This window comes from Phyllostomus hastatus, unplaced genomic scaffold (genome assembly GCF_019186645.2).
Source record: "Phyllostomus hastatus isolate PE091 unplaced genomic scaffold, TTU_PhHast_1.1 phas_contig_16, whole genome shotgun sequence".
In the NCBI taxonomy this organism is placed as follows: Eukaryota; Metazoa; Chordata; class Mammalia; order Chiroptera; family Phyllostomidae; genus Phyllostomus; species Phyllostomus hastatus.
The window spans coordinates 545,673-568,227 of NW_025333643.1; the positions used below are offsets into that span (position 1 = coordinate 545,673).

Sequence of the window (22,555 nt, forward strand, 5' to 3'; positions counted from 1 at the left end):
GTCCTTGTGGGTTGCTGGCTAGGAGGTGCCTCGGGACTGTCTTAGGGAGTGGGGGCTGGGGGCGCCTTTGATGTTACACTGTAGGGATGTATGATGAAATCTGGTTCTGAAAGCTGTTGTTCCCTGCCTGTGACTTTAACGCCGACGTAGCACCTGCTTCCACCCTGCCCACCACTCATTGACCTTCTGGCCCTGCAAACCTTGTTGCCAAGAAGGGAAATTCCTTTGTGAGAGGAGAGAAGACCTTTGCGTGTCTGGGAACTGACTTAATTATAATGTAGGACTTCGGTGGTGGTGGGTATGTGTTTTTCAGTGGAAAAATGAGGGGTGAACCACTCAGTGAGGATTTGGGGACCCTAGTGGGTGGTGGGAAGGGAGGTGGTGGGTGGACCTCCTTTAACATTCGTGACAGAGAACATCGCCTGCTCCTGAGGGAACGTTTCAAAAGACAGAAACAACCAATCCCATGGTGCCACGGTGACTTCTTATCTGGACTGGAAGCTACCGGGTTAGTAAGGAGAAAGTGTCCACATCTTGAGGATGAAATCCTAGCTTCATATCAAATTAATTTAGTTTAGAAAGTGAATTAACTAAAAGCCTTTCAGCCCTTCAAAGCTCTCACCCATAATTTGAGGGTAACCGGGTCTAGCATTCTATGAATTTGTGATTGTGGTGATTTTTTTTCCATTCTGTAAGGTACATCCAGGTGGCCTTGTGGCCTGGACACCTGGTGACCTGGGGGGTCCTGTAGGTGGTCCAGGAGCAGAAAGTGCAGCTGCAGATCCGAGCAGTTCCTAAAATGGCTCTCTCTTCCTCTTTTCTTCCTCATCTTCCTGCCACTGTCAGGGAGCTTAGCCTGGACTTCTGCATCCTGCCCTCTCTCCCATTCATCCAGATGAGAGGGGTCGCCATGGCATCTGTAGTGGCTTGAATGGTGTCTCCCCACCCCGTAAGATATGTGCACACCCCCAGAGCTGTGAATGTAACCTTATTTGTAAAAAGGATTTTTCCAGATGTAAGTTAATTAAGGATCTCAAGATGAGTCCATTCTGGATTGTGGGGTGGGCCCTAAATCCAAAGACAAGCGTCTGTGTCAGAGACACACAGAGGAGGACGTGTGAGGAGGAGCAGGCCATGTGAATGTGGGGGCAGAGGTTGGTGTTATGCAGCCATAAGCCAGGGAGCTGCTGGGTCCAGCAGAAGCTGGAAGGGGCAAGGAAGGATCGGCCCCCAGAGCCTTCCAACAGAGCACGGCCCTGTCAGCTGGTGACTGTGGGCTGCTGGCCTCCAGAGCTGTGAGAGGATACGTTTCTCTTGTTTTGAGTCACAGGTTTGCACAACAGGTCATGGCAGCCCTAGGAAACGGAAGCAGTTCCCAAACCCAGCCTTGATTTTGAAGCCCCTGGGAACTTGCTAAAAATCCATTCCTGGGTTCTTACCCATAGCCATTCTGACTCAGTCAGTCTGGGGTGGCACCAAGGAACTAAATTTATTTTTTCAAATACAGTTTACATTCAATATCATCTTGTTAGTTATCATTAGTTTCAGGTGCAGTGTATAGCGGTTAGACAATCACATTCCTTACTAAGTGGTCTCCCAATAGGTCAAGCGCTCACTTGGCGCCACCATGACACCACCGTTGGGCACCACCGCCTGGCACCAGTGGTGACCATACGCTGACTCTAGTTCCCATGCTGTGCTTCACACCCCCTGACTGTTTTGTAGCCACCAGCTCGCACTTCCTAGTCCCTTCACCTTTCTCCTCCAGCCCCTCCACCCCGCCATCTGGTGACCATCAGTTTGTTCTTGGTATCTATGCATCTGCCTCTATTTTGTTCTTCAGATTCCACATGTGAGTGAAGTCACGTGGCATTTGTCTTTCTCCGTCTGACTTATTTTATGTATGCTCTCTATCGTTCAAGGCTCAGTCTGCCCTCTGTTTCTGACTCTCTTCCTGCTCTCAGAGGAGGCCGGCCATTTAAGCCGGCCTCCTCCAAGCCCTGGCACTGGCTGTGGAGCATGGCGGTCCTCACAGAGAAGCCGTGGGGCCTGCTCCCCATCTCCTCCCTTGAACTGTAGACTCCAGAGGTTGCTGAATGAGGGAAGAAATAAAGTGTTAACCGGGCCAAGGGAATGAAATCGTTTTTCTGCTTTTCTGAATTATTGGGCCCATGCTGCCTTATACCTCACTGGACATCTGTTAGGAAAACAGAAACACTTGGTTTTAATGAATGTGAGGAAGATGTGGCAGTAGTAGCATAGTGGTGATATGTGCAGATGCGAGGAATACCATTAACTGAACACTTACTAGCTAAGGTCTCTATAATCGTTGCTTCATTCATCTGTTACAGTAATCATCTCAGGAGTCATCCCCATTTACAGAATGAGTCAAACAAAATGCTGTGCAGTCAGGGAAGGCAGGATGGCAGAGTAAACACAGTAGATATGTAGATGATTACTAGGCTGGCAGTGTGTTAATATAGGCCAATCAGGAAAAAATTGGTTTTATTGGTAAAAATAGCTAATGATATATAGATTTTTTTTGAATGGCAAATACAAATACATTTTTGACCTGGAATTTGGCAGAAAACTAACAACCATGAAACATCAATCAAAAGATGAGATTGGTGATTTATATCTACCAACACTTGAAATCACATAAACATAGGCTTCCTTTTAGGTATGCTAGAAAAAGTTTGTGACCCAGGTCACAAGATCAGGGTTGAAAACCCGACTGTCCACAACAGGCTGTGTGGTATTGGGATTTGGCTTCATTTTTCTGAGCCTCAGTGTCTTCATCATGGAAATGGAAATATTATTTCATAGCCCGTGGGGTGTTGTGAGACAGAAAAGCAGGTGGTACGTATGAAAGTGGCTTGTAGGCAGCAAAGGGTTAAACAGGAGTAAGGACAGGTGTCCTTGCCTTTGCTCTGTGCATGCGGGCGGGTGGGGGGGGGGCAGAAAGTTGGCCTTTGGGAAGAGTCAGGATGGGGGGGCGGGGTTCTGCTCGGTAGGTGGATGCGGCAGGGAGGAGTACAGGCTGCCTGCTTTCCCTGGCGGGGCAGTAGGAGGAAACTGGGGGGCGAGCCCCAGAAAACCAAATGGCCTGAGCGAGTTAGGGAGGGTGCAGGGATGGAGGAGAATGTTTAGAAGGTTGGAACTGGCTGTGCATACTGAAGCAATGGGGCTGAGCGAGTGAACCTGGTTGAGAATCAAGGTCGAGTCACTGGAACCACGGACCAGCTCAGGGACCACACGTCAGCTCCTGGGATCTTGACGTCCCATTCTTTTCTGCGTAGGTGATTCCCAGTAGTTTCATGTTCAGCTGCTCTGAAGGCCTCCCAGTGCGGGAGCGCCCTCACCCTGAGGGCTCAGCAAATCAATTCCAGGGGCGGGACTGTGTGACGTGGCGCACACTGCTCCTCGCAGGGCCCCTTCCTGCTCGTGTGCATTCAGCTTCCTTCCTCCTTAAAGATGAAGCCAGGGCTTTAGTTTTGTATTATAATAGGTTGGAAAACATTTTCCAAGCTATTATTAGTATAACAGCCTCCGTCTCAAAATGTAACCTGAATGGGTAAGAAGAAGGGTCGCGATCTGCCTCTCTTCCAGAGGTGGGCACGGAAAACAGTCGTGGCTCTCTGTCGTGGACGTCACCTGCCGAACTCACCTGAAGGTGCGTGGGGGAGGAACCAGCCCGGCATGTTTAAGGGATCAGTAGATATATCTTAAGACAGAATTGACATTCTAAAATACTCCAATTGAATATAAGCAGAATAAATAAGGGAATTTTTAAGTTTTGGCTAAAAAATTCAGCCCTGGAAGTTTGGAAGCTGAAAAGGAAAAGGAAAAACAAGGGGAGGAAGAATTCCATGCAAAAAAAGAAAAAATAATAGCCCGTATGTTGTAAATAAAATCAGTTATTGAGTACTTGGCTGTTCTCTGCCTGCTAGCGGGGTGCTCAGGCACCCTCGCCTCATCCCCTGCACCACGGGAGGGACGTGTTGGAGTGTGTGTCCTTCCTTCCGATTTGTAGAGGAGACCAGGGCTCGGTGAGATAAGTACTTTCTTTCTTTCTTTCTTCTTTTTAAAAATATTTTATTGATTATGCTGTTACAGCTGTCCCATTCCCCCCTCCATCCCCCTCAACCCTGCACACCCTACCCCACCCACATTCCCCCCTCTAATTCATGTCCATGTGTCATAAGTTCTTTAGCTTCTACATTCCCCATATTATTATTGTCCTCCCCCTGTCTATTTTCTACCTACCATCTATGCGACTTATTCTCCGTACCTTTTACCCCCCTCTTTCCTCCTCCCACTCCCCTGCTGCTAACCCTCCATGTGATGTCCATTTCTGTGGTTCTGTTCCTGTTCTAGTTGTTTGCTTAGTTTGTTTTTATTTTAGGTGTGGTTGTTAATAGTTGTGAATTTGCTGTCATTTTACTATACATGTTTTTGATCTTCTTTTTCTTAGATAAGTCCCTTTAACATTTCATAAAATAAGGGCTTGGTGATGATGAACTCCTTTACCCTGACCTTATCTAAGCACTTTATCTGCCCTTCCATTCTAAATGAAAACTTTGCTGGATAGAACAATCTTGGATGTGGGTCCTTGCCTTTCATGACTTGGAATACTTCCTTCCAGCCCCTTCTTGCCTGTAAGGTCTCTTTTGAGAAATCAGCTGACAGTCTGATGAGAACTCCTTGTGGCTTCTAGGATTCTCTCCTTCATTTTTACCTTGGCTGATGTAATTATGATGTGCCTTGGTGTGTTCCTCCTTGGGTCCAACTTCTTTGGGACTCTCTGAGTGTCCTGGATTTCCTGGAAGTCTATTCCCTTTGCCAGATTGGGGAAGTTCTCCTTTATTATTTGTTCAGGTAAGTTTTCCACTTGTTGTTCTTCTTCTTCTCCTTCTGGTACCCCTATAATTCGGATGTTGGAACATTTAAAGATGTCCTGGATGTTCCTAAGCCTCTCCTCACTTTTTTGAATTTTTATTTTTTCATTCTTTTCTGTTTGATTATTTCTTTCTTCCTTCTGGTCCACTCCATTGATGTGAGACCCAGCTTTCTTTCCATCACTATTGGTTTCCTGTGTATTTTTTTTTCATTTCACTTATTGTAGCCTTCATTTTTTCATTTAATTTGTGACCAAAATCAACCAATTCTGTGAGCATCCTGATCACCAGTGTTTTGAACTGTGCATCTGATAGACTGGCTATCTCTTGGTCACTTAAAAGGATGGGTTCTGGGGCTTTCATTTGTTCTTCTGTTTGAGCCATCTTTTTTTTTTCTTGGTCTGGTCACACCTGTTACGTATGAGGGGTGGAGCCTTAGGTGTTCACCAGGGTAGGGCAACCCAGTCGCTGGGTTGTGACACTGTATGTGGGGATGGCTACATACATTGTTCCCCCGAGAGGGAACAATGGTGCTTTCTCCACTCTCTGCCGATTTTAGTCCCTTCCGCCACTTCCCCCCAAGCAAACTGGGCCTTTCTGGTGCTGATTCCCGTGTGGGTGAACTTGTGCACCCATGGGTCTTTCCAACCACCTCTCCTGTGAGGCTGAGAGTCTCTCCCTGCACCTCAACCCCCACAGGTGTTTTCAATCAGTGCCCCGAGGCTCTGTTTCCCAGCACTGTGATCCTGGGTTGCACTCAGTGCCTTGCTTCACAATCACCACCTCACTGGCTCTGCCAGTTGCCACCCCTCAGCCAGGGTTTGCCAGCCACAGCTTGCACGCCCAGGGTCTGCCCACTGCGGTCTTACACGCTCAGTCCCACCACTCTTTGTGCCACGTGACCCCTCTCTGCCCAGCTTCCCTACTCTGCCCCTCTACTGGTATGGATGAACGTGTCTATTTTAACTCCTTGATTGTCTGACTTCCATACAGTTCAATTTTCTGTCAGTTCTGGTTGTTATTCTGTTTCTAAATTGTTGTTGTCCTTATCTGGGTTGTGTGAGGAGGCACAGTGTGTCTACCTATGCCTCCATCTTGGCCGGAAGTCGAGTACCTTCTAAGGCCCTGCTGTTGGTAAGCGGCCCAAGCCTGCCACTTGAGGAGTACAGTGAAGCATGTGGGACTGAAAATCTGAAGGTGTGTTTTGGTCACACCACGGAATCTTGGGCAAGTTACTTCTCCATGCTTTGATTTTCATAATCTGAAATGAAAATGTTGAAATTAATAACCCGTAAAGTTCCTTTTGTCTGTAAAATTCTTCTACCAGGGAACATTTAAAGGAATCTGTGATGTTCAGCCCAGGAAAGGGATAAGCCCAGTAAACTCTCGAAGGGCCGTCATGTGGCAGAGGTCACACAGTTCAGGGCCCCATGACTGTTTCGGTGAGAACTGCTCTTCTAAAGAGAAAATTCCCGCACTGGGTGGAGCAGCCCCCACCCCTGCTCTGAAGAATCTCTAGAATCCGTTTGTAGCAAATCCAGACTGAGTTAGAGAGCACGCTCCACTGAGAAGCACCCGCCTTGGCTTTTTGTTACCTGAAACACCAACCGTCTGTTTATTGGGAAGCTCATTTGCCCACTTTGAGAATGATTCTGGGGGACTGGATTGCCAGCTCCTTGGAACACAAGAGCATTTCCTTGTGTGCACTCAGCACCATCTTGTGGACATGGCACTGTGGCCTGGGAGTGGGCTCTGGCTCATCCAATGTAAAGGAACCTCAAAACACAGCCCTGAAAAAGCCACTGCCAGGGAAAGGCCCTCTCTAAGGGATCATGTTTTTAAGAGGGGCCACCTGCTCTCAGAACTAGGCACTGACCTGTGCAATTTCCTTATGTGACTCTAACCCTATTATTAAGACCCCTGGAAGAGCAGAGTGGGCAGGCTCAGTGACACAGGAAGCCAGACCTTCTCCTGAGTTGTTGTACACCTGGGGTTCTGCTTATTAGGGAGGCATCAATACAGAGGCCTCCTCAGAAGGGAGTTCCAAGAGTCTTCTTCCATGGCCTCCCTCTCCCTGTATCCTGCCTCCAGTGCCACCTCTCCTGATCTAAGTCACCCCTCTGCCCTGCCTCCTCTCCTTCCTGCTGGCATAGGTTGCCACTCAGAGCCTAACTTGTCTTACTGTGCTTAAATGCCCGCTTCCCAGCCAGAGGAGAAGGGAACAGAATGAAGGTGTGTAGGGAACAGAGCACTCAGGGTTGTAAAATGCTTTGCCTTCCCCAGCTTCGTCTCCTAATGCTAGTGAGGCTGGTCACCTTTGCGTGTGTTGTTTCTGCATGTGAAGAACCATAGTGAGAATGCAATCTGGGGCTAAGATGATGGTCTGAGGGCAGTCTCAGTGCCTTTGCCCAGACTGGAAGGAGCAATCTGGGACCTAGAGAAACTACTCAAGGGGTAGAAGTTCTCTGGCTGTTCAAAGTTCTCACTCTGTACTTACTCTTCACAGAAGGGCTGCAGGGGTACGGAAGTGCAGTATCTTTAATAGGCATGCAGGGCTCCCCAAACAGTAGCGTTACTGATTTAGCATCTGTTAATACACAGTTACTGGCTTTATGTATCATCATATTACATTGTGATGCATGTATCTATTCTTTAAAAGTGTGCATTCTTTCAGTTACATTACAATGTCTATAATGAACCCACACTCCCTTATTTTACTATTTATTTTTGCACTAACCTTCCACGAGCACATTTTAGCTAACTTCCCTTCTTTTGAGTCCGCCTGGCCTGAGCCTAGTAACTCCTGACCATCCAGCCTGCAGAGCTGATCTTGCCCAGGCTCACTGGGAGTCCTGGAAGCCAGAGACTCTCCAGGCCACTTATTCTCCACTTGAGCCTCAGGGAAATCCCCACTTGCAAAATGACCCTGGCTTCCAGCACCCTTTCAATCAACAAGCATTAAATTGGTTGCTATTAACATAATGAGATGGGCTAGAGAAAAGAGTCGTAGGTATTGTTTTGTTTTCTGGACTTTCTGTGGAAAATCATCAGGGTGAAAAAGAGCAATAGGAGATACATTGTATCTATATTATCTCATCTAATCCTATTAAGAACTAAGTTGCACTATTATATCTATTTAATAGATGGAGGGTGCATTTCTTGAGATGGTAATTAACTTGTCCAAGTTCATACAGCTACTGAGTGGCAGATCTGGAATTTGAACCCGGGAGTGTGTGAGCAGAGGCCCTGCTCCACCCTCTGAGGCTAAAGACACTAAGTAGGAAGAGTGGAACAGGAAAAGGGAAAGAAAGCTTGCAACTGCTGACTACTTCTGACAGTTGTCAAAAATTTTAATCAAAGATTTTGATGGTAGTCCTTGAACCAAAATTCAAAATAAGCACATAAATATGCTAAACTTCAAACCTAACCAACATTTTCAATATTTCTGTCTGAGCAAATAACAACCTAATGAATCCATTAAACTGAGACTTAAAGAATTTTAAATTAAAAATCAAACAACAAAGTATTCACTCAAAATAGTCATAACCAAACTGACATGTTACTAGGTTCCTAGTTTAAAGTCAGAGAGAAGAGGTCCCAGGACTTTGCCCTCCCAAAATCCCCTTGGAGTGAGGGGAGAGAAGCAAATGGTCTGCCAGGAATCTGTAAACAGACAGGAGAGGGGATGAAGCAGGACCCAGGGGAACCTTTTCATGAAGTTAAGAATGGCGCTATATAAACAGGCACATGACCCAATAAACAGTGCCCTAGCCTTGTTTTATCCAGCCAAATTGGCGTGACCTTCTGGTTTAAGTGGGCAAGCACGTACACATGGGAAAGTTCATCAGTGATTTAAGTGTTTGTCTTAAACAAATTACGTTGGTCTGCTTCCTATCAGGCTTTTTACCAGAGTTGCTAAGAAGTAACAAACTTGAATGATTTTTATTTAAATCCTTAATGCCTTTTTCTGCATGCTTAGAAGAAATGCAAACAATGCAACTAAAGAAAGAAAGGAAAATCATTTAGACGGCACATGTGACTAAGTGCCCAAATATGAGCTCAGGCTCAGATGTTGCCGCCCTCTGCATCTGGGAAGAGCAGTGAGTGAGCCCCTCTGTGAGGGGCATGGGAGCCCTGGGCACACAGGGAAATAAAGCATTTGTCCCTGCCATTAAGGAGTTTCACTTTCCCCGGATTTGGGGCCTGGGACAAGGTGACTGATAATAATTAGTTGTTAATAGTAATACCAGTAATAGCTAATATTTATTAAAGTTTGATTTTTGTGCCAGATACTGCACCAAACACTTTATAGGTATTACCATGGAATCCTCACGTTAACCCTGGCAGAATCTATTAGCTCCATTTTGCAGATGTGGAAGCTGAGGGGCAGAGTTTAAGAAACGTGTCCGAGGTCACAGGCAGAGGTGACAGGGCCAGGTCCACCTGACACCACATTCAGGCTCTTAGCCTTTGTGCAGGACTTGACGTGGTCGGTCTGCTCCCAAGTCAGCCTAAATCACCCTGGGGTAGCGCCCCGTTCAGTGAATAGACTGATACAACGCCTCGGGGTCTCAGTTCTCCTGTTTCAGTAGCTTTAATCTCCCCACTACCCCCCCTTTTTTTTAATCCTCACCTGAGGATATGCTTATTGATTTTAGAGAGCGGAGACAGACAGACATTGATGTGAGAGAGAAACATCGATTGGCTGCCTCCCATACGTGCCCGTACGTGCTCCAGCCAAGGATCAAAACCACAACCTAGGTATGTGCCCTGATGGGGAACCAAACCTGCAACCTTTGGTGTATGGGACAGCACTCCAACCAACTGAGCCACCTGGCCAGGGACCACTGCACCTTTTCTACGCCTCCATCTTATACCAGCCCCTGTGTTATTATACTCTGTAACTGGTGGGTGGTAGGCATTTGATAAACATCACCTTGAGATGGAAGTGGATCAAAATAAAAATGATAATATTTTTGAGTGCCACATATTACTTTGAAGTTTATATTTTTAAAGAAAATGCATTAAAAGTAGAACACTACAGAAAATTCTGAATTTCCCTTTAAGTGTCCACCCCAGGGCCACCTGCTGGTGCATATGGCTGGTGCATATGGCATATTAAAGAAATGGCCCCTTCTGGTGGGGGTTAAGGGAGGAGGATGCAGCCCTCACAGGGCACTTTACCTGTCCCCCTGTTCGTGGCAGCCTGCTCAAGCCCAGGCTCCAAGTTTGCCAAACACACACACACACACACACACACACACACACACACACACACAGGTGAGGAGGCTGGGGTCTGTAGCTGGCGACCCTTCAATATTAAGAAAGGTGGGGAGAAGCTGCATTCCTCATTTCTTGGTGCTTCTGAACCTGAAACAGCAGGTGTGGATTTTGAATCATACTGTTGGGGTTTGAATCCCAGCTCTGCTTCTCAGTAGCTCTATGACCTTGGTCAAGTTACACAGCTCCTCTGGGCACCAGCATCCTCATTTGCAAACCAGGATTGCTATGAGGCTGAAACGGGACGGAGCACGTTAAACGGCACTGGGCACACGTACGTGTTTGTTAGAGATCAGAGGCACAGCGCATGGCTGGCATATTTAGGTGAACTTCCTCCTGCCAAATGAATAAGTCACGTTGGGGACATTGACGCAAGTGTGGTGGGATGTCAATGTCACTCTAAAGCAGCCCTCAGCGAGGCTGCTGAGAGGTGCTCCGTCCCAGCAAGAGATGTAATGGCCTGTTTCTTCAGAGTGTAGTTAGCCGTTAAGCCAGCTTATCTGCACAATATCACTCAGTAATTTGCAGCAGGGTGCAAAAAGCACTCCTGCCCAAACCCTGTCTTCCAAAACTCTGATTCATCTTTGGGGGTGCCACCTAGCTCTTTTTTGTTTTTAATTTTTTGAGGTTCCACAGGTAAGTCTGATATGCAGCTCTGCTGAGAATTACCATCAGCACGCATTCTAGTGCCCTTTTCATCTGACTGTCAGTTGCCTGATGGGGAAAGAAGGTTTGTGTCTGCTTTTGGAGCAGGTCACACATCGTGCTCTGGGAAGCACAAGCATCCAGAGCCTGTGACCCAGAAGCAGGCCAGAGGCCCATGGGTGCTTCGCTCAGCCCAGCATCTTCTCCCACTTAGCTCCCCAGGAGAGGTGGCTGAATTCAGGAGATAGCAGAAGGAACAGGAAAGTGGTCCAGGGAGGGGAGACCTCTGGGAGTGCTTGAAGGGAGGACATCACGTGGAAACAAAGTTCTTACAAGTGTATACCAAGGCCTACACTTATGTGTTGCAACTTAAATTTTTAGTATTAAAAAAGTTGGGTTTTTTTTTAAAGATTTTATTTATTTATTCTTAGAGAGGGAAGGGAGGGAGAAAGAGAGAGAGAAACATCAATGTGCAGTTGCTGGGGGTCATGGCCTGCAGCCCAGGCATGTACCCTGACTGGGAATCAAACCTGTGACACTTTGGTTCGCAGCCCGCACTCAATCCACTGAGCTACACCAGCCAGGGCAAAAAGTTGTTTTTTTAAAAAAATGTGTTGTTGATTCATTCTAAGCACCCAGGAGACGAAGGCCCAATCCTTGGAGTTTAAAGGTTAAAGAACAAAATTCAACAGAGTAAATTTTAAAGATCTTTTTGGATTTATTCAGTGTCTTATGAATCAGGCAGCATGCAATCTAATAGAATGGTGCTCCAAAAATACAAGGCAAGAGATTTTATAGGCAGAAGGGAGCAAAACAAGATAATTACACTGAGCAAAAATGTGGATTGGTTATTACAAGGTTATTTTCCATGTAGGCAATGGCAGGTGTTTATCAGGAAGATGACCTGCTAATGCTGGTCAGTCAATTTGATTCCATTTCTGGGAGAGTCAAACTAAGTTTCAGTTTGGTGATGGGCTTAGCATTAAGCAACTCCCATTTTGGGTCTGTTGTCTTGTCTTAGCAGAATAAAGCAGATCAGTAGAGCTTAAAGGATTGCTCTTTTCTCCCCCACCCCTTTTTTTCCTAATCCTCATCCAAGGATATGTTTATTGATTTTAGAGAGAGAGGAAGAGAGAGAGACATCGATTGGTTGCCTTCTGTACGTGCCCCAACCAGGGATTGAACCTGCAACCTAGGTATGTACCCTGACCACGACTGGAACCCACAGCCTTTTGGTATACAGGACAGTGCTCCTATCAGAGTCAGCTGCTCTGCCAGCCAGGGCTCTGTTTTCCTTCCCTTGAGCCAAAGCAGGAATAGCAGACAATTTTCAATGTTTCAACGCTGTGTTTCAATGTTTGAACTTGATAGAACAGTAACAACTTTGCGGGCAGTGGAAGGCCCTGGCTTGTCTGATCCAGCTCAGCTTGAGGCTAGCAGTGTTGATTGTTTCTTTTGTGCACGTGTTTTTCTTCTTCCTTTTACCATGTCAGGACAGCCTTCTTCACTTTTTTATCTTCATCAAATGTATTTCCCCTTTTGAGCAGAGTTGAAAAATAGCAGGGCAGTTCACATTGACCTAACACTGGATCCAGAAAGCTTAGTTACAGTGCCAAGTATGGTGGGTCAAGCTTAGCATTTGGGTGCTTTTTATTTTTGCATTTATCTAATAAAAGCTTGTGAGTACCTGGTATGTGCCCAGTGCGGCGCTGGGAGCTAGGGACACTGTGGTAAACAGTCTCAGCCCTCTCAGGATTTATTCTCTTGTGGTAAAAGCACACATTTGTCAGAGGATCTTACAAGCCTTGGTAAAGATACCCCAGTTTGGCTGTAGGGTTTTAACAAGCCACACTGATGATGTCTCAGCTGCATGTCAGAGGGGAGACCCTTCCCTCTGCCATGGAAAAGGCTTACACCAAAAGTTGGCCTCATGCTGGAGAGTTTCTTCCCTAGGTGCTCCCCGAGGCTCCATACCTGCGCTCTCGTGCTGTACCCTGAATGACCAGTCCCCAGCATGAGCCTCTGAGCCTGGGACTGCATCATTCCCAGGCCTGTAATGAGAAGATACATCTAAATACTTTTGGTGGGGGAGGGGAGGCATGTGAATTCACTTGAGATCAGCAAATCCTGGCTGAGCAAGTCCTTAACCTTTGTCTCCTGAATTCTGGGAATGAATTGGCAACAAACTTTTAAAAATCAGTGTTTTCTTAATACTAACAATTTTAAGTTGGTAACATGGGTACGGCGTAAAGGCCTTGGTGTTGGATGTGAAGCAAATTCCAGGCTGTGGAGCAACTTTACAGTTGACTGTGTGTTCACCTTGAAAACGCCAGCTGTGAAGGGCCCCAGGCCCAAAGTCTGGCCGTGCTCAGGTTGCCCTGGTGCCCACTGCCCCTAGGCAGGGGTCCACTCACTTCAACACCAGCCCTTTGCTGCCCTTCTTGGGGACTTCTCTGCAACATTCCGCTTCATGACAGGCAGCATTTCTCAGTGACTTCTGGCACGTGACCCAGGCTGGCCACCCCCAACAGCCCCAGGTTTTGAATCTCAGCCTGGGTCCACTCCTGCTGTGGGCTTCTGCAGTGGTGATCCTGGGCAACGAGCCTGCAGTTGGGACTCGGCGCAGGGCCGTCTTGTGCTGGGAGCGAGTCAGCTGCTCTGATTTCACTCCTGCACGTACACGTGCAGGTGAGGCAGCAGAGTGTGGGGGTCGAGCAGCACGCTGCCATCAGCAGGTACAGCTCTGCTGTGAGCAGGGCGCCTCCCTGGGCTCGCTGCCCATTCCTGTGCTGTGGGCATGACGAGGTCAGCTTCTGTACGTGGGGCATGGACTCTGTTAATTCCTTTAACCCCGTGAATACCTAGTAGTTCTCCATTTTATGTGTCTGAATGACTGTGAGGGGGATTAAATGAATTAATATGTGAAGTGCTTCATGACCTGAAGTGGATCAGATAAAAGCAATTGTATTCCAAACTGGTTGGGGAAATTCTGACAGATGAAAATTGCAATGGCGATCTCTATGGTGCCTATCCATATGGAATGCTACTTTGCAAAAACATATCTATTTGCCATACAGATTGTTCATTTAGTAAATGAATATTTATTGGGGGCCTACTAAGTGGCAGACCTGTTCTCGATCATTAATAGACATCAGTGAAGAAAATCAAAGATTGCAGTCCCAGAGAGCTCAGATTCCAGCAGGCAGGTGGGCAGTGAATAGCGAGTGAGTTGTTCACTCTGTTGGAGTGTTGCAAGTGTTGTGGGAGAGACAAAAGCCAGGCAGGGTAAGGGGGTCGGGAGTGCAAGGCAGGGAGCAGGCTGCCTTTTTGACCAGGACGAGCCTTGTCGGTGTTCTCCATGCACAGCCATCCCGCTGTTCACTCAGTGAATATTTCCTGCGTGCTCCCCGTGTGCTGTGGCCTGGGGATGGAGTGGTAAACAGGGCGGGGAAGGTCCTTTTCCTGCCGGAGTTGACTCTCCGGTGGGCAGAGTAGACAGTAAACATGCAGACAGACACGTGATAATTGCAGGTTGAGGTTAAGTGGTGTGGAGGAAATAAGTCAGATGATGTGAGGGCAGGTAAAGGCCGGAGCAAACGGAGAGATGGGTGGTCCCTCTGAGGTGACGTCTGAGCTGGCCTGACATGCACGAGAGCGAGCCAGCCATCGGCAGTGCTGGAACCACAGTGTTTGAAGGTCTTAGCGAGTGGAGTGAGCTGCGGGAGGCCTGTGTGGCAAGCACAGAGAGTGGGGCTGAAGGGAGCGAGGGAGTCTGGAGACGGTGGACCAGACCTGCGGACAGGGCACAGTGCAGGGTGTCCAGCTTATCCCAGTACCTGGGGAAAGCCACTGACAGGCTCGGTTTGATCTCCTTTTTGTTTCAAAAGATTGCCCTGTGTACTGCATGAAGTGTGGGCAGTTCTCTCCACGGCCACCAATTGAGTCGGACATAGTCACTTCTTAAGCTGGTTCCAGCCAACACTCACTGAACCCCTACTATGTGTCAAGCACCATGCTTTATGCTTTTTTTTTTTATCTCGTTCACTCCTCTCTGCCCAGTTCTGGTTCATCCAGAAAGAACCAATCTAAAGTAGATTCATTGCCTTGCAGGAGTCCCCCGAAAGCCAGGGTGCAGAGCACTGGCGGGGTGAGGGAAGGCGGGTGCGATGGGAAGTGGAGGTAGATGGTTTAACAACAAAGAAGCAGTTGGTGTTCTGTCCATTTTAGGATAACCTGTCCTTGCGACTAGCTGGAGGTTCATTCTTGTGCAGAAGCCAAAATGTACAACCGTCCTTCCCTCTGCCCTCACTGTGAGGCAGCTGTCAGCTGAGAGGGACAGTCATGAAATCCACTGGCCCTTTAGGTTCACAAGAAAGCAGTGTGTGGCTTTTGAAACCAATGGGTGAATGGTTTAGGGCTCACCCCAAAAATGAAAAGTTCCAAGGGACAGGAATCGTGTCCTGGTCATTTTGGTAACTGGGTACCCACGTTCAGATTAAAAATGCTTTCTGCATTAGGGGCTTGGCGTGTCAGTAGAATTTGGTTGAGACAAGAAATGGTTACATCACTCCAGGTCTTCAGGGAAAAACTCTAAGCCTGTCTGCCAGGTTTCTTAAGCAAGCAGGAGTCTGGGCAAGCTTCATCCTAAGATGAACCCAAGGTACGTGGGCTACCCTGAAACACTGTTGTGTTTTCAAAAAGGAAAAGGAAACCAGGGACCTTTTCCTCCTTTTATCTTTCCAGCAAGCAACCTGAAATATTTAACTGGACACATTGCATCATTCACAAATCTGGTAATACTTGTTCTCACTATCTGTACGCACGCAACTATAAGCCTAGAGAGCGAATGTTTACCTTTTCAAAATAATGTATTCAGGTAAGGTAGTTCAGGCCAGCCACCCTGTGTCTGTTGAGTGCAGTCTAGCAGCTTCCTGATTTTAGTCTTTCCAAGGGCCTGCATTTTAGTTGAAAAACAAATTTCCCTTGTCCTATTTCTTACGCCTGCTTGAATCTGATAGCTTAAGTGCAGTAAAGTCTGATAAATGCGGCTCTGCCCCTGTTGGGCTCCCTTTAGGAGGCAAATCAAGAGGATTTGCCTTTTCCTAGACACAGCTGAACTCTATAAAGAGCTTCTGTTTTGTAATCTGTTTTCGAGATCTGCTGCGTGTGTTTCTAACACTCAGTCACGTGGGGCGGTCTGACGCACACCCGACATGACTATGAGAAAATGTACTGCGAAGATGTGTGGGAAGGTGGAGCCGGATCACTGAAGCAGTGTCCGTTGTCAGAAAACTTTCCACAGGGCGCAGCAGACCCACGCAGCAGATTCCACTGTGATATGGGCCTCGCACTAGCCCAAAATGGGCTGTGAGTTTGACTTTTGCAGGATTCCAGGTCAGTATCCTAATACAGTGCGTTCTTTTTTTAGTTGGGTTTTATTTCTAAGTTTCTTTTTATAGAAGACGACTTGCAGTAGAGAGAGGAGACAGAGAGTTGCTCTGTCTGTTCGATTTTGTTATTACGTACGTGCGTTATGAATTGTGTGCCAGGGAGCTGCAGGAGGACGCTCGGCCTCTCCTTGTGATCAGAAGATTCAGGAAAAAAATGGGCTTTAGTCTGGTCCAGGAGAGTGGCCTTGAGTAAGCGACTTCTAGTTCTCACTAACAATTATACTGGATAGGGTTACTTCACTCTCTGTATGTCATCTTAAAAATTTACTAAGGAAAGTACACTAAATTTTATTAACAAGCCCTATAAAGTTCTACATGGTAGATATGCTGGTTAACAACTTAAAGAGATTTTTCAGCATTTTTTTTGCATTATGAGAATTAGAATTTATACGGAAACTGCCATTTTAAGTTTTTTGACGTCTGTGTATTTCAGTAAAGTTGCCTTGACTAATTGGGGGAGGGAAGATTTAATTAAGCTGGAAATACTGGGAATTAGTTGGCCAGATCATTGCCAAAAATCTGTTTCTGTTGTTTTCAAGTTCAATCCCAGAATAGTAAAAGCAGTATCCAGGATACGATGGGGAGGAGACTAATGTAATGGGTGAATGGATCGGTCTACCAGAGCAAACAGCACTGACCAAGCTAACCTTGGAGACATGCAAGGCAAGGGCGCGAGCAGTGACAGGCCACACAAACAGAATGTGGGCAGCAGCCCTAAAAATCAGGGAACAGCTTTCACCCGAGTGTAGCATGAAAGGACTCTTGGTCCCCCTGGTTTTTCAGCCATAATCAAATTTAAGTACAGCAGGTCCTCACATAAGGTGGTTTTGTTATAACACTGAGAAGGAAAAAGTCCGATTCCTAGCCAGGGCCTCTGTAGGTACGGGGCTTGCATGTTCTTTCCACGCCTGTGTGGGTTTTCTCTGCGGGCTTCAGTTCCCTCCCACATCCCAAGACGTGCACGTGAGGCAGAGTGGCGTGTCAGCATTGTCCCCTTCTGAGTGTGGGTGGGAGCGGGTGTCAGATCGGCCCCGCCATGGAAGGGCATTCTGTCCGGGGCTGGGTCCCACCTTGCACGCTGAGCTGCCGGGACAGGCTCTGGCCACCCACCACCCTGAACTGGAATGAGTGGGATGGAAAATAATTATTTTACTTGTTCTTATAAGTCTCTCTTAAATGTATGCATAGCTTACATTTATTCTAATGATTAATGTTAGAAGTGTTTTGGGTCTTTATTTAGAAGACCCAAAGTTGGGTGATGTTCCTGTGATCCAAAATGTGTTGTAGGAATGTAACTCTTGTTTACATCATTTAGTCTAGGGTAAAATAGGTTTCCTTATATGTCATTTTGCTTAAAGTTGCGGTTTTCAAGAACCTACCTGTGACATCAGTGCTGGGGTGGGGAGTTGCAGTTTTAAATAAGGCAGTCGTGCTGGGCCTCACCACAAAGTGATGCCTGATGGTGCAGAGCAGGTGGAAATCCAGTAAGAATGTGCATGCAAGACAAAGAGAACAACATCATGTGCAAAGGCCCAGAGGTGTGGCGTGCTCAGCTTCTTCAAGAAACAGCAAGGGGGCTGGTGAAGGAGGCAGAGAGAAGTAGCAGGTGCGAAGGTCAGAGTGGCCAGGGCCAGACTGATACTTTCAGGGGAGTGAGATCGTGGGGGGCGAGAGAGCAGTGTGAAGAAGCAGGAGATTCCAGTTTGGTTGGTGGCCCTCGTGTTCCCTCCCCTTCTGCCAAGGCCTCCAGGGTTTGCTGGAAAGAGCTCTGGGGAGTGAGGGCTGATGGTAACACTTCAGACCTGGAGGATTAGACAGCTGCAGAGTGTTTGTGTATCCGTGCGACTGTGGATGTGTCTCTCTGTGCTGCTCCATTCCTTGGTCTCTCCAGTGTCCTGGGGATTTCTGCCTTATATTCTATCACACTTTCATTCACTTTGTCTTTAGTTCTTTTAGGCTTATACCTGATTTATTTTATTGAGTAAAATAATTTTAAAGTAATTTCCTTAAAAATGAGTTTGAACATTTTCTTATAGGCTAGAGTAGCAGTTCTCAAACTTTTTGGTCCCTGGACCCCCTTACACTCTTATAAATCCTTGAGGAGCCAACAAGCTTTTGTTTATCTGAGTTATAGCTATCAGGATTGACCACATTCAGAATTTTAAATAAGGATTTAAAAACCACTAACTTAGGAAAAATTACTATGATAAAATGCAGTTGCATGATATAAAAATAACACTTTATTTTTTAAATAAGTTTCTAAAGTGAAAAACATAGTAGGAAAAGTGGTGTTCTGCTTTTTGCAAATATCTTTAATGTCTGGCTTAATAGAAAGACAGCTGGACTTTCGTATCTGCTTTTGGATTCAGTTGCGATCTGTTATTTCAGTTGAGGCATGTAAAGAAAATCCAGCCTTACACAAATAGGTAGTTGGAAAAGGAAGTCGTTTTGTAACAGTCTTTTCAGTTAGTCACGGACATTCTTTGATAGCACACTAGAACTTGAGGAGGTTGCTCCTTAAAGGTTATTTGCAACATGCAATCTGAAACCATATGAATGAACTCTGAGCACTTAGTTACACTTAAATCCACTGGCCTATCTCATACCTGTTAGCCCACGCATCATTTTTTGTAACAATAAGCATTGGTCATTTGGACAACAGTGGTTCACTGAGCTGTGCATATCTTCCATATCTCCAGAACTTATATTCGTTAACCTCACCCCCAGCCTCATTAGAGAAGTCATTTACAGTATTGAGAAGTGTCAGGCTCATGGCAGGTGGATGCAGTTTTCCCCAAAACTAATTTTCTCTTGGCAGGTTAATTTTAGTACTGTCAACAAAAGGGCTACTTCCTTAAAATGACAGGCTCACTCAGTCCATTTTCACGAAAATGTTTGCCCACATACCCAATCTGAGTAACTCAGTCAGATATATATCTGAATAACACTAGTTGGTCTCTCAGTAAAAATGGTGCTCCATGAAAGAAAAAAAAAAAAGGCCAGTTCAGCCACAGCTCAAAGAACTAACCACATGCTTCACCTCACGGCCGTCACTGCTTCTCGGTGCACATCAGACAGGCTTTATGTATGCCCCCTACTTGATCACACAGAGCAGCAAAAGGATGTGTATGCGAGAGTTGAATTTTAATGTAATTAATAATTTTTACTCCTTCATCTTAGTGTTATTGGCTACATGCCTGCTACCATGCCAGCTGTTTTATCCCTCATTGCTCGCACCATTAATGCACATGTCTGCATAGTTTCTTTTAAAAGGCAAATGACATCTTAGTGTTATGAATTTATTTATTTATTTATTTACTTACTTACTTACTTACTTACTTACCAATGTCAACGCCTACTGAAAGGGCCTTGGGAGAGCCAGAGGTCCATGAAACATTTTGAAAACTGCCAGATTAGAAGGAAACCGGGGGCGGGGGGGGGTTGGGGGTGGCGGAAAGGGACAGGAGTTAAGTTATATTTTCCTACTAATTTTACTTTCTATAGAGAAGAATTTGGGTTCATCTAGGTGTAACTTTTAAAGCTTTAAATCAGGAACCTGTCTAAACACAATATGTAAGTTGCATGTAAAGCCATTTTCTGCCCAAGGTCTGAGGAGCCAGCTCTTCCCTGCTCATCGTCAACACCCATCGTGCCCTCCAGGGGCAGAGGGCACGGAGATGAGCTAGATGGCCCTGCCCTCAAGGTGCCAGTGGGGAAAGACGTGCTTTGAACCAGTGCGCCATACTACATGCTACAATAAACGTAGGAACCCAAATCTAGAAATTTTAGCACAGGGAGGCCCACGGATGGGGTGTCACCTGAGAGGAGTAAGTATAAGGGATTGCCAGACAGAGGAACGAGGATCTAGGGTAGAAGAACCTCCAAAGGAAATACAGTTTTCCTCCTAAAGCTTCCTGCAGATGGAATGTAGAAATCTTCCAGAGTTCTCAGAAGAGCTTCTGTGACCAGGGAGTGCATGTGCTGTGGGTGTATCAATGTGGGGCTGGAGAAGGGGCCACCTGCTTTCTGCCTTAATGCCCTTCTACACTGAGCATTTTACCATGAGCCTGGATTTATTTTAATTTTTTTAAAGCTAGTTCATTCTAAAAGCAGGTGAAGAAAAGTCATTTTAATCATGAAACATATCTTAAGTGCCCATGGTTACACTGTGTGGGCATGTAGTTTTATGTGTGGTTGGAGTACGGCAGTGACAAAAGCAGCAGAAGATTCCAAATATACTAACCAGCTGGCATTTATATAAAGTATGTTTATCAGATATTTATAAAATTCTTAAAAGCATTTTACATACTTATAAAGTATAATTTATGTGAATGTACATATATGTACTACTTATTATTTACATAGAGGTTTATGTTCTACTTATGCATTTGAATATATAAATACAAGATAAACATTCATTCCTGTTTCCTGAGGTACAACCCCATTTCTCTGGCATAGTTATTTGTTGCACCCTCTCTCTCAAGTGTCCTGTTCTGGGTGCTAAACTATATGTTCACCCTATTTTTATGTGCTTATAAAATTATGTATAGAATATGTTCATATGTTTATAAATCATACATTTATTTGTACACACATGTGGGTGTATACTGTGTACTTGTGTGTTCAGAAGACATATGTTAAAATCTCTTACAACTAAAATACAAGCTCAGGAAAATACTAATGTAAGTCAGATGAGCACAGTTATGTAATTACAAATTTGTTTATTTTTTTAACATTGTTTCACCAAAATATTTTGCATCTGTAACATTTTTGCTAGCTTTTTCCATGCTTATTTATTCCATCACAGCAGTACTACTGAGAATAGTAAATTTTCTGCATGAAACTTGCTTTTTAGAAAGCATTTTAGAAAGTTACATGTGAATTAAATCTCATCTTCTTTGCAACTTATATTTCTTTTTCTGAAGTCTGTTGTGAGCTTTCCATTAGCAGGAGTGCCTAAGACTTCTGTTTTCAAGTTACTCTCTATGAGGAAATGTAAGGGAAGAGGTCATTCACTTCACTTTTTAATGCCAAAGCATACTATTTTGAATGTGAGAATGACTGTCACCCCCACCAAGAGCTCACTTAGAACTCTTCATTTTGATTTTGGGGCTGTCCTTACAGTAAGGATGTCTGATGAGGTCTGTGGGTCCATCCATGTTTTATTTAATGTTTTTATCAGCTGCACAGACCAAACTGGCTGACAGGCAAGGCCAGTCACGTTGCTGCACGCAGCCGCAGGGCGAGAAGTGCCTGGGAGCGGTGCCAGTGTGACATGGGCTGTAAGGGGGGTGGGGGGCTGTGACAGGGCATGCCCACGAGGCCCCAGTTCTCTTACCAGGTAGGCAACCACCTCATTGTCTTCCTATTTTTTTGAAGAAAAGGTATATTGATTTTTATGTTAAATCTTACTGTTTTTCAACATCAGTTTTTCAAAAACATGGTTCCAAAACCTGTGAGTCAAACAGAACCTGCGGGGACCAGGTTTGCCCTTGGCCTTAGGTGCCTTCCTTCCGGTCTGCAGGCCTCGGGCTCATGGCTTCTTTGCACTGCGGACAAGCAGAATATGGCTTTCAGCTGCAGCGCCTTCTGGTGTCATCTGGTAACCCATGGTCCAGAAGCTCTTTATGACACAACGAGGTGGTTTAGGTAAAGGGCGCTGTTAAGATTGGAGAGGTGGGTGCTAGAGTAGTAAGGACTTTCCATTCCTTTAAATCTTACTTCCCCTGCTACACCACAGGCCTTGGGGGAATCTATACTGTTTTTAAAGCTTCCCAGGTGATTTTAATGTGTAGTCAGGTTTGGGGGCTACTGTCCCAAAGCATATAGCAGGTATTCAGTAACATCTGTTCAAAGAAGGAATGAGCTCTTGTCTTCCTGTGGCGTTTAGCCTGATTCCTTGTACTTAGCAATTGTTCAGTAAATATTGATGAGAGTATTGAAGTATATTTTGAGTTCAGCTACCACCACCTCCCAGTCCTTCTTGGCAGAGGGTGCGGCCATCTGCTCATCCCCAGGCTCTCGCTATGGGGTGGATGGGCTGCTGCTTACCTGGACCCCAGCATGGCCTCACTAACTGGTCTCCTGCATGCAGCTTGCCTCCCTCTGATCCCTTCAGCATGCCGCCGCCTGAGTGATTTTTTCCCCTTCATTCAAATCTGTTCATGCCTTTCAGCAGTTCACTTTTGCCTGAGGCATAAAATTTACTGTGGGAGTCCTTTAGGGCCCTTCATGGCCTGGGCTGACCCTTTCTTTCCTAGCTCATCACACTCTATAGACAGG

At 45.9% G+C, this 22,555-nt stretch overlaps 1 protein-coding gene and 1 long non-coding RNA gene across 9 annotated transcripts in view; one reads left to right on the top strand and one right to left on the bottom strand.

Annotated features, from left to right (window-relative positions):
* Positions 1-22,555, top strand: part of ZBTB38 (zinc finger and BTB domain containing 38) — a 116,733-nt gene that overhangs the window by 84,935 nt on the left and 9,243 nt on the right. For 3 of the 6 annotated variants that reach the window (XM_045832137.1, XM_045832140.1, XM_045832139.1), the window contains one exon: positions 11,943-12,019. The exons of 1 other annotated variant lie outside the window; for it this stretch is intronic. The gene's annotated coding sequence lies outside the window, so the exon portion shown is untranslated. Of the gene's footprint in view, positions 1-9,556; positions 9,617-11,942; positions 12,020-16,065; positions 16,218-22,555 lie in introns of those variants that run through there. 2 more of the 6 variants (XR_006784897.1, XM_045832141.1) reach the window with 2 other exon arrangements.
* LOC123814397 overlaps positions 20,889-22,555 on the bottom strand; it is a 102,977-nt gene continuing 101,310 nt past the window's right edge. For all 3 annotated transcript variants that reach the window (XR_006784899.1, XR_006784900.1, XR_006784898.1), the window contains one exon: positions 20,889-21,932. This is a non-coding gene — a long non-coding RNA (uncharacterized LOC123814397). The remainder of the gene's footprint in view (positions 21,933-22,555) is intronic.